Raw genomic sequence first — 10744 nt, forward strand, 5'->3', positions numbered from 1 at the left:
TTAGAAGGATTTAATGGAAATACTAGATGTTTCACCATTCTCTACCTAGAGTTTGCGAATGACATTCTACTTTGTAACATGTTTGTGACACTGCAATCATAAAAGGAGTGAAATTACGATATCTCGTGTACGCATTGCAAATTCCCAGTACCACATCTAGCCCTAACGTTTAGGTTAAGACTACACATATGTACATTGTACAAGTCCACCAATTTTTATGACGTCGCAGTCCTATCACCACATTTTAATAAGGTGACGACGTTGCAATCCTAACATTGAGGATTAGAACGGGAGCGCCTCTTCCCTCTCACTAGCTAGATATTCACGTTGGTGATTACCACATTTTGACACTTTTATGCAGCGACAATGATATGTTCAATGCTATGTATAATGTTTAGTCCCTGTTCTGCGGCTTTCGCTCTCACTCGTGTGCGTCCGGTTTCGGGTCAATACTACTGATTAGGCCCACGCTCGGGTACCAAGAAAATCTCCCTTACATTGCAAAATTCGAGGCTGATTACACCATGTACCAAAAATTTAGTTGAGCCAATTTTTTGATATTTCCTATACCACATTACTTCATAAAACATGTTTCCGGCATTTTTTGCCACAAGTGTCGCTATAAAATGTCATTTCAGGCTTTTTAAACTTCCTGCACCATGTTTTTCAAGCTCCTTTATTGAATTTCCTATTAACTGTGACGTCACATTGATCCATGATTCAATTCATAATAGTTGGTTGTTAGTATCAATCATCTACTCAGTCTAAGTTAGTCAGTACTGGCAATAGGAAGCAATCTCAAATTCCTTTTCGTTTTGTTCTGTTAATGTGTATCTAGTGAGTAGAATCTCATCATTAATGTCAACAATACCAATTTAATCTGCCTGCTGGCTGTTATTGCTATATCTGTGGTCTGTATATCAGTTTGAAACAAGTTAAGTACAAAATATAGATATAAGTGAGGGTTTTTTATACTTATTAACTATACTTTGACATGGAGATTGGAGACAAAGATAAAAACTGGGCATTTCATGTAATCTGCGAAACATGCCGATGAAATATGGATGGATGGCTAAGGGGAGATCGGCATTCAATGTCATTTGCTATTAAAGAATCTGAGGAGAAATTAGAAAGCTTATTGATGACTGATATTTCTGTATGGGTGATATTCCAAGGTTCAGAATAACTAAGAATGAATTGACATTGCATATCCTTCAATGCCATCTCCTCTTAAGTGCACCTGTTCCGTATTGCAGTAAGTTTTCACTGCTCAAATTATCAGGCAAAAAAGCTCCAGAAGACTCGACAAGCCTTGAAGATATAGAAAATGACTCCGATGACGACTTCAAAATCTCTCATAAAGATATAAATCCAGTACCACACATTCCGAACCATCACGAACTTGATGATTTAGTTGGGACACGCTATATCAAATGCGGAAACTCTGACTCTAAGGTTGAAACTAGGGAACTTGTTGCATTCATCGTGTCGTTGTCCTTCGTCGAGAAAATGGCATGAACGATTTTCACGGTATTTTTCTGTGACAGGTTCTCCTTGCTTATGCGGGAATGTTGGCAATCTTTTGTAAAGCACTTGACTATAAAATGACTGCGAGAGAAGTAGGAGCATTGTAGGCATTTCGAGATGTAGATAAAAATTTTCTTGGAAATAAACGAAGCAATGAATATAAACCTCTGATAAACAATATTATCGATTGAGATATATGAAAAAATGAAGTGGGCATGCCCTTAAAACGCATTACTTGCACTTTCACCTTGATTTTATTAGTTCAAATATGGGTGATGTAAACGAGGGACATAATGACGTGTTTCAGCAGGATCTGTATGATTTGGAAAGAAGATACTAAGGGTGATGGAGTTGCATCATGGTGGGGGATTGTTTACGGTCCATAATACCAATAGATTTCTCAGTCTAAAGACCCAAATCATGCAAACAAAACCACTTCGGAAATTTTTTCAAGTGTTTTCATCCTTTTATAATGTATGGTAGCCAACATTTGTGCATATTCTTTAATTTTGTTAGTGTGTTCGTACGTCCAATAAGGAATTATGCGTATTATTACAGGGAAATTTTGAGTAAAACGAGAAATCATAAAAAGTGACATTTTTCAAAGACTAGGGACACTTCAGAAGAAATTTTTGTATTTTAGTGATTGGTTTGGAATAGCAAAACACCACATAATTTTTTTTTTACTAAACTAAAATTTAACCAAATTTTGTGACATGGTGTTATTTGTGGTCCATAGTAAGAGAAAATTTCTCATTTCAAAGACGCAAGTCACGCAAACAAAACCACTTCTGACCATTTTAAAGCGTTTGCATTGTTACTTGATGCATGAGTAAGCCATATTTGATCATATTATTCTTTTCATTAGCGTTTTATTACGTCCAATAAAGAATTATTGTGATCTAAACGGAGCAATTACAAGTAAAATCAAAAATTAGAGAAATTAACATTTCTTCAAAATTTGGGACACTTCAGGAAAAATTTTGGTATTTTGGTAATTAGTTTAAAATACTAAAACACAATACATAAAAATTTCTAGCCAACTAAAACTTTTGAATTTTTTTTACATGTTGTTATGAGCAAGCCAGTCTAAATAATGCCGAAAATTCCTTTGGTCAAATGGATAGAATGACGTGAAATGAGATTTGCTTGTGCCCACACCATTATAGGACACTGTGATTATAGACTCGAGCACATTAACGACGCAGTCGATGAGACAGCTTCGTGGTAAAACGTTGACGGGTAGGTTGGGTAGTGGGTATGCTCAATGACGTCATTGCATGTCCGTCAGCATCAATCGATATACATCTGACATTCTGACAGATCCTCGTCATATAAGAGCAATTATATAAGCATATAAGAAATTATGTTTGTCCGAGTAGCAGTGCATCGAAAAATATATTGTACAATACCAATGAATTCAATGATGATTCTTCCTAACGGAACCACCAATCGTCGTCTGGGAACGTTCGATGCCAATCTCGATAAGGTAAAATTACATGATATAGATGGGTAATTTTGATAGTATTAACGTAAGCAAATGTCATTGAGCCAAATATATTAAGATTAACTTCGCCACATCAGACGACGTTGCAGCATCGAATATATGACCAAATCAAGGTATATCCGATGGGAACGGTTGCTAATAAGTGCTTTCACTTCTCTGAATTTACAATGGAATTCGCGTTTCTGTGCGCAGTTATATATTCTTATGCTAGGCTTATTAGATATAAATAAAGGTCACGGAGGTTACGTGAACAAGCTGCGTGTACACTACATGCTTAGTTGTATTTTTGCCAGATCTACTCAAAGCGCTTGTCGTTAGGATAGATGTTATCCAATACTTGACGCAGTGATGGCGAATCGTGAATCGTTACGATCGCTACAACACCTGGAGAAATTTGACTTTCAAACCTCCGTCTATACACAATGATATATATATGTCATTGGTCTACATAAGTACAATTTGGTGTATAATGGTGGTTTCCATTTGCGACATTTTCATAATATTGAACTAAAGGTAACCCGCGAGAGTTTGCTATGTGGGCTGGTGTTGATTCTTCGACTCAACTCTGCTGCTAACGACTGCAGGCTTACCAACAACAATGGCAGTATACTGCAATGTTAATATAAAGCAACAGAATCCAGACAAAGATCATGCAATTTCTAACTTGCAATTCCAATCAAACCAGGACAGGAAATGGTTGACATCAAATGACGTCATTTGACGCTACTACAAGTAACAACATGTCATAAAGCTCGACGAAATCGGGCCTAGGATGCCCGGGTCTTGCAGGCTTCGAGTTTTTATTATTAATTATCATTATGTGGAGATGGGAGATCGATACGAAAAACTGTAGTACGTAATAGGAATTCGTGGCAATGGGGCCAAAATATGAAATCATATGTCAATATATGTCTATTGGATTAGCAGGAAGAAACCATTTCAATGAAGAAGCCGCCAGCGAGTAGCATGCTGGATGATCTATATATATATATATATATTAACAGGCACTATTTTTTTCCGGGTAACACATCTGGATATAATCACTAATGCATAGGTGAGATGTGGGACCGAAAAATACAAAATGCTCTGTGACGCCCAAACCTACAAACGAGAACAGCAGCACTGTAGTCAATCAACGCTTAGGTGAAGAGCTACATACCCTGAACATATCCAGGAATCTAGATTTCAGAAAAATATGTATTCAAACTAATCATCGGTCCTCACTCGGTGCATTCAAAACGCCTGACCTGGGGACTGATGAAACACTCAAATGTTCCAAAATATTCTGCTGTCTATAATCAAATCTACAGCAAGCCCAAAATGAATGTTTCTGCCATAGGGCAGATGTGGGACCGGTGGCACGAAAATGGAAATTGCTCACTGGCCGTGAATCCTCAGCCGAGAACACCATGCAGATCTTTTGCTCGTTCAACGCATTGGCCCAAGCTTTACCTCTATTGCCGGCATATCGGGGAATCTCGATTAAACTCACGCTTAAAATTAGAACATTTCTGAATACATACATGTTACCATTTCCATCCATTCATTTATTCATATTTTATCGATTCAAAAACACGGCAATATTTCGATACAATGAAAAGACAGGAAATTGTCGAAGCGACTTGTAGTAGACTTGGAAAATTGTGGAGTTGGTCAAAGTTTCGTATTTGTGGTCTTATTATTCCCACAATACACATATTCGCATTGTCGAATTATATGTACATCAAACTGTTCTTCTGGCTGAAATTGTGACGCAGTAAAACTTATGGAGTCATATGTCATAAGCCGTTTAGAAGGGTATCCAGTAAACTCGGACGGAAGTGCATTTGATTTAGCTATGTCATATTATCGTACTAATGTTGTGATATATTATATATTATTTTAACATGAAACAAGCCATAAGTGGTATTCATGGTCGTTTATTATCAACTTCCGGTGAAAAAATGCACCGCCGCAACGAACCGTAACGAATCGCGAATGTAGCGAACTGCGTTAATCAATGGAGCCGTCTAAAATGTCCATTGTCCAGTCTTGAAATCGTTGATTCGAAACCATTATACATAAACGTAAGAGGCGCATGAATTTATTGTATCAATGGATGGAATGTTCCGGCATAGCAATGCCAGTATAGTTCCTGTATACATACCATATACAACATAGCTTGCATAATAAACCTTCGTTATCTAGTTCTGTCCCCTATCCCATTCATCAAGATCACGTTAGAAATTGTTTGAAACTGGTCCGGAATCGTATCGCTGTAACAGCTATGTTTATTCCCCATCCATGGTAGAGCTAAAATTAGGGATGGTGTGAACGTGAGGTTCGCGTTCGCGTTCTGTGTGTGAACCTCAGAAATATAGAGGTTCACGTTCACAAACGAACCTTGGTAGGTTCTGCACTGTGAACCTTTTTCATATATTACAATTTTCACTTCATTACAACATATTTGGCTTAAGTTCAATGTATTTTTCAACTATATGCATGTCGCTGGCAGCATGAAAAAAATCAACACCAAACGAGCATGCACCTTGACAATCACAAAGATTTTACTTGCTTTGTTACAAAAGTTTGCTCGAATATTTAGGGACTCTCTGCTGTCAACTTAACCCGCAATCACACAACATCAATACACTACATGTAGGTATAGTCAGCGAATGATGCTTATCAACCAATAAATGGAATTTATATGTCGTTGCCTAATGTAAAAATTATAGCAGGCGTACGGACATAATCTTGATTTCAAATGTTTATTGTATAATAAAAACCAAATCCATGCGATTGGGGCGTTGGCTGCTGCTGTATAACTTGTTAATGGGGTAATATCGGTAGCAAGTATAGAAAACCGTTTTACACTCTGCTCAATATCAACGTAGCAATACTAGGACGCCGAATGCATCGTCCGGTCTGGACTAGACCATTAAGACGTAAACGTATAGTCCCTTCCAAGTCCTCGTCGAGATTGTTGGCAAAGCGACAGAAGATATTGATTTAATGGGGTTATTATATCATTTGATTGCTCCACTTGATACATTTCGCGACGTTTAAAACGCCAATATGTACCTTAGCATTGTGGCATTATGTGGCCCGAGTCGTCGCTAGTTATCGTGTACATTAATATAGGACAGGGGCGGTCAACTTCTCCAGTCGGCGGGCCGGATGTAGAAAAATTATGTACTGAGCGGGCCGGATTGCTGAATCGATACATTATCCACAATTCCACATATACAAGGAATAAATCGTATTTAATGAATGTATTTTAACGACAGCAATGTCACTTCAAGGCCATTTCTCGCCGATAATGACGAAAGCAATGTGGATTTGAGAACAGTATCGTCATACAGGCGCCTCTATATGTCTGCTTCTCTCTGATCAATTAACACACGGTGCAATCCTTGATTAAGATTTCAATGCGTTCGATAAGCCCGGTACCCCAAATTTACCAAGATATCAATTTATTAGGGTTGTGTACACCGTACCGCGTAAATGCCGATGATGCAAGTATTCTCGCTTCGACGAACTTACGCGTGAGCTCCAATCTCGTACGCTGCGCACACGTATATAATAGCACGTAACACGTATATAGTAACATACAGTCAGGAACGTAACCGCACATCGTCAGCCCCTCCCTCAAAATGTTGATATTGGGCCCCCCTAAACGCGCGAAGCGCGCAAAATTTTCTATAATTCATGATTGAATCGGTCAATTTGATCTGGAATTGCATATATATTGCTATCATTTTTTATCCTCTCTCTGTTCACGTAATCATATTTACCTGTAATATACGAGCAGAGTGAGGTGTCTTGGAAAATGTAGGGCCCCGAAATAATAATTAAACATCTTCGGGCGGGCCTGTTGGTATAACGAGACCTATCTGCTATGTCAAAATATATTGAAATCGCCCAAACATACTAAACTAAATGACGCACACGATTTCAAATTTGTATTTCTTTATTGGCTAATATAATTTTTTCTCTGCTGTATGGCATTTGTCTTGTGGGGTTCAGAGCGCCAGGACAGTAACATTCGGCACCAGCCATTTAGGCGGCAATGGACATTTAAACATGTAGCCTATTTTATAGTTGTATGTATATATATATTGAAGTTTTCGGTCAGCACAAGGGCAATCCTTTTTGGCAAAGGTCTTCTCGCTGCTGATCGGTCTGACAAACTTCTTGGAGTCGCATGTTGCAGCATGGCCTACAACTTCGTATGTCGTGGTGCGTCGTGGGGCGGTAATGGCCAACGCCAGTCTCCATTTCTATACACCATGCGTATTTTTGTTGGTGGAAGACTACCCAATAATGAAGGTAATTGTCAAAAATAAATCGTGCGCAGCGCCAAAAATTTTTGAAACAGTTGCATAAATTTCTAAAGAAATACTTCATAATTCATTTAAATTGTCGCGAAATAATTTTGGCCCCCTTCGAGTGCGGCTCCCCCGATTCGGGGGTTTGGGGTGCGGCAGTTAAGCTCTTGCATACAGTCACTAAAATTTGACGTTTCAGCAAGAAGTGGAGAATCTCGGCAGACCGGGGCCGCGGGCCACATTATCATTTAAAACGGGAAACTGTCCGCGGGCCGGACAAAATCACGTCGCGGGCCGGATCCGGCCCGCGGGCCGTATGTTGCCCGCCCCTGATACGGGGCATAGGCTATCACTTCACTGGAATGTAGGGTTGGAATTAGCAATATGACGTCACGTGACGTCATAAGGTTCACGTTCGCGTTCACATAGAAACTTTCAAAAAGGTTCGCGTTCACGCGAACCTGAACCTTTCAGAGGCTCCCACCATCCCTAGCTAAAACGCTATTCACCAGGGCGGAGTCCGTGGGTGCCGTGTGTTGTGATTTGCGACTTCCGTAGAAATGCGAAAGTTCATTATGTAAGGGTTTTAACCAAGAATAATGCGGGCCATGTTCCCATGTACTGCACGTGAACGATATCTAAGAAACAACGCGTGTGGATTGCAGGCACGCATGAAAATGCTGCGAGAACGGGTCGTGCGTTTTTCCTACCATCTGATACTAACTAATGCATTGGTACAATGCATGCGTGTATAGTTCCGTTCGTCCATCGTACAATATGAATGACGGCCTGACGGGTCGGATCAGAATATACCAGAGAAATAGATTGAATAATTGACGTTTCAGAAACTACCTGATTTGCCGATCCTAATCTATCATCATGAAACAACACAATGCAATAATATTAATAATTGATTGTCATCTGGGCTACAGAAGTAACCGTGGGTATACTGATAGGCCATATATAGTCTCGTTGATATGAAAACCGTGCTTTCCAATTTACCTTCGTCCCAGTTCACGGTCAAGTCTTAGGAAGTATGGTAGCTTGCGAGTTTTTACATTGCAAGTTCTCGATTCCTGACCTATATTTTATTATTTTATTCAGCACTGATGATTCACTAAGAGTTTGGCCACGGAACGTTTTCAAAACAGGAAATGGGCCACGACCAAAAATATTGAAAATCACTGGCCATAACTAAATCTTGTGTCATTGCACACTGAATGGAAAGTGATAGAAGATAACATAAAAAGAATAAGCGATGAAATGAAGTAGAATATGTCGGTATAGACCAGGGTACGAGTATACCCACATGGGGTACGTTTGATAATTTTCACGGATACGCGAACAACTTCCCTTTTCTGTCACTGTGACCATTTCCATCATCAGCGACTTCAACGTTTGTGTGACATGCAAGAAACGTTTCAGCTTACTAGAAGTAGCGTATATTATAGGCTTAAACCATAGTTTTACACTGGCGTGTAACGTTACTCGCCTCATTGACATTAACTATAGTGCATCTCTTTCTCTACCACCGTGGTGAAGGGAGAGTTACTCAGGGTTACCATACTTCCTCTATTAAGACGATTCGTCCTCTTTTTTGAAATTGTCCTCGGAGGACGCCCAAATGTCCTCTTTTTAGAGATTTTGTCCTCTTTTTTGAGAGTATTGGTAAATATTGGGCAAAATTCGACTGAGAAACAGGAAATCAGCACTGAAGTAATGCTATGGCGGCTATTTCTGGAGCTGGACCGGAAGTTGACCTCTTTTTTTAGTCAACCGACCACGAGGTGGGAAAAATTTATTATTTTTTCCTGATTTAACTCCGATATTGCAAGTCTGAAAATTTTGAAAAAGTGTCCTCTTTTCAGATTTCCAAAATATGGTAACCCAGAGTTACTGTACCTAGCTACCTGTAGATGTCCGATTAGTTCTACCAGAAACAGTGTCATCATTTTGTTATGATATTAACCCCCGTAGCCGAATTCGTGATATTATCTCGTAGACTCCTTTAATTTCTGATCCGTATATAGCAGAAAAAGTAAAGTAACTTATACCAGAAGGCGCCACTACTACTTTTTACCATACTAATGATAATAATTCATTTTCGCAGCACAATACCAATCGCTTCCTACAAAATACTAACGCAAAAGAATTCTGAAGCAAAACACGGACGGCAAATGCAGAATATGCCACAACCAAAATGAAACTGTAGCACAACTCATGTCTGGCTGTGGTGCACTTGCAGCTACCGAATACACATGGAGACACAATAGGATTGGTCACTACATTCATCTTGAATTATGCGAACATTTTAACATCACCAATTCGACAAAAAATTGGTACGAAAATTGGCCCAGCACTAGTGACGGAAAACGACCATGTAAAACTTTTGTGGGATGTACCAGTTATAAGTGACCGCGAAATCAGGAACAACCGCCCGGATATGATCATTAAACTAAAAAAGAAGAGAGAATTCTTATTCATTGAACTGGCTGTCCCAGCCGATCACAACATACTAAAAATAAAGAATCAGAAAAACAATCCAAATACGCAGAACTCAAAATGGGATGTGAGAAAATGTGGTGATGCAAAATAAACATTGTACCGATAGTCATTGGCGCTACAGGTAAGCAAAAAACTCATGAGACATATCCAACAGATTCAGGATAACGTTCGATTCGACATGATCCAAAAGATCACGTTATTGGGCACTGTGCATATTCTTCGGAAGGCCTTGAATGCACCACTGGACTAAAATTATACTAGTGAATCACAGCATCATTTCTGTAATTTCGATTCTTCATTTTCAATTATCTCTACCTCTGCTCTGTAACCCTTGCCAATTCTTCATCTACTGCAATTCTGTAATCTGACTTCTCCATGTACTGCATAGGAATAACAATTTGACTGCATCACTGAAATTTTAAAAAATTACTCAAATCTCGCCATTTTCCTTTGGGTGCAGGTTGCTCCCCGGATTATGTGTGTATTGACCAGTGTCTTACTGTGAATAAAGAATATAATAATCTCTGTAAACTGACTTCTCCATGTATTGCATAGGAATAACAATTTAAATGTTTGACTGTATTACTGAAATTTAAAAATTTACTCCACTCTCGCCATTTTCCTTTGGGGGCAGGTTGCTTCCCGGATTATGTGTGTATTTACCAGTTCTACTGTGAATAAAGAATATAGTAATAATCTTGTTATGAAGGCTACTTGATTAACGCTATTGTAAAACTCTGTGTTTTGCTTGCGTCTAATGAAAAGCAGTTCTAATGCTAACGTCGTATCTAGTCAGTGACGCGCGATCAGCGGAGGCATTGTCTCACCTGTCGTCAAGATAAGTAAAAGAATCTTATGAAAGCAGTCAATTAGTGGCAATTTTCCACCTTGCATTGAA

At 39.0% G+C, this 10744-nt stretch overlaps 1 pseudogene; it reads left to right on the forward strand.

Moving 5' to 3' along the window:
- Nucleotides 1-493: 493 nt before the first annotated feature.
- LOC145459435 (uncharacterized) lies at nucleotides 494-1708 on the forward strand (annotated as a pseudogene).
- The last annotated feature ends 9036 nt before the right edge of the window (nucleotides 1709-10744 follow it).

Source organism: Botryllus schlosseri, chromosome 2, assembly GCF_051294905.1.
Source record: "Botryllus schlosseri isolate E-star chromosome 2, Bs_hap1, whole genome shotgun sequence".
NCBI classification, from domain to species: domain Eukaryota; kingdom Metazoa; phylum Chordata; class Ascidiacea; order Stolidobranchia; family Styelidae; genus Botryllus; species Botryllus schlosseri.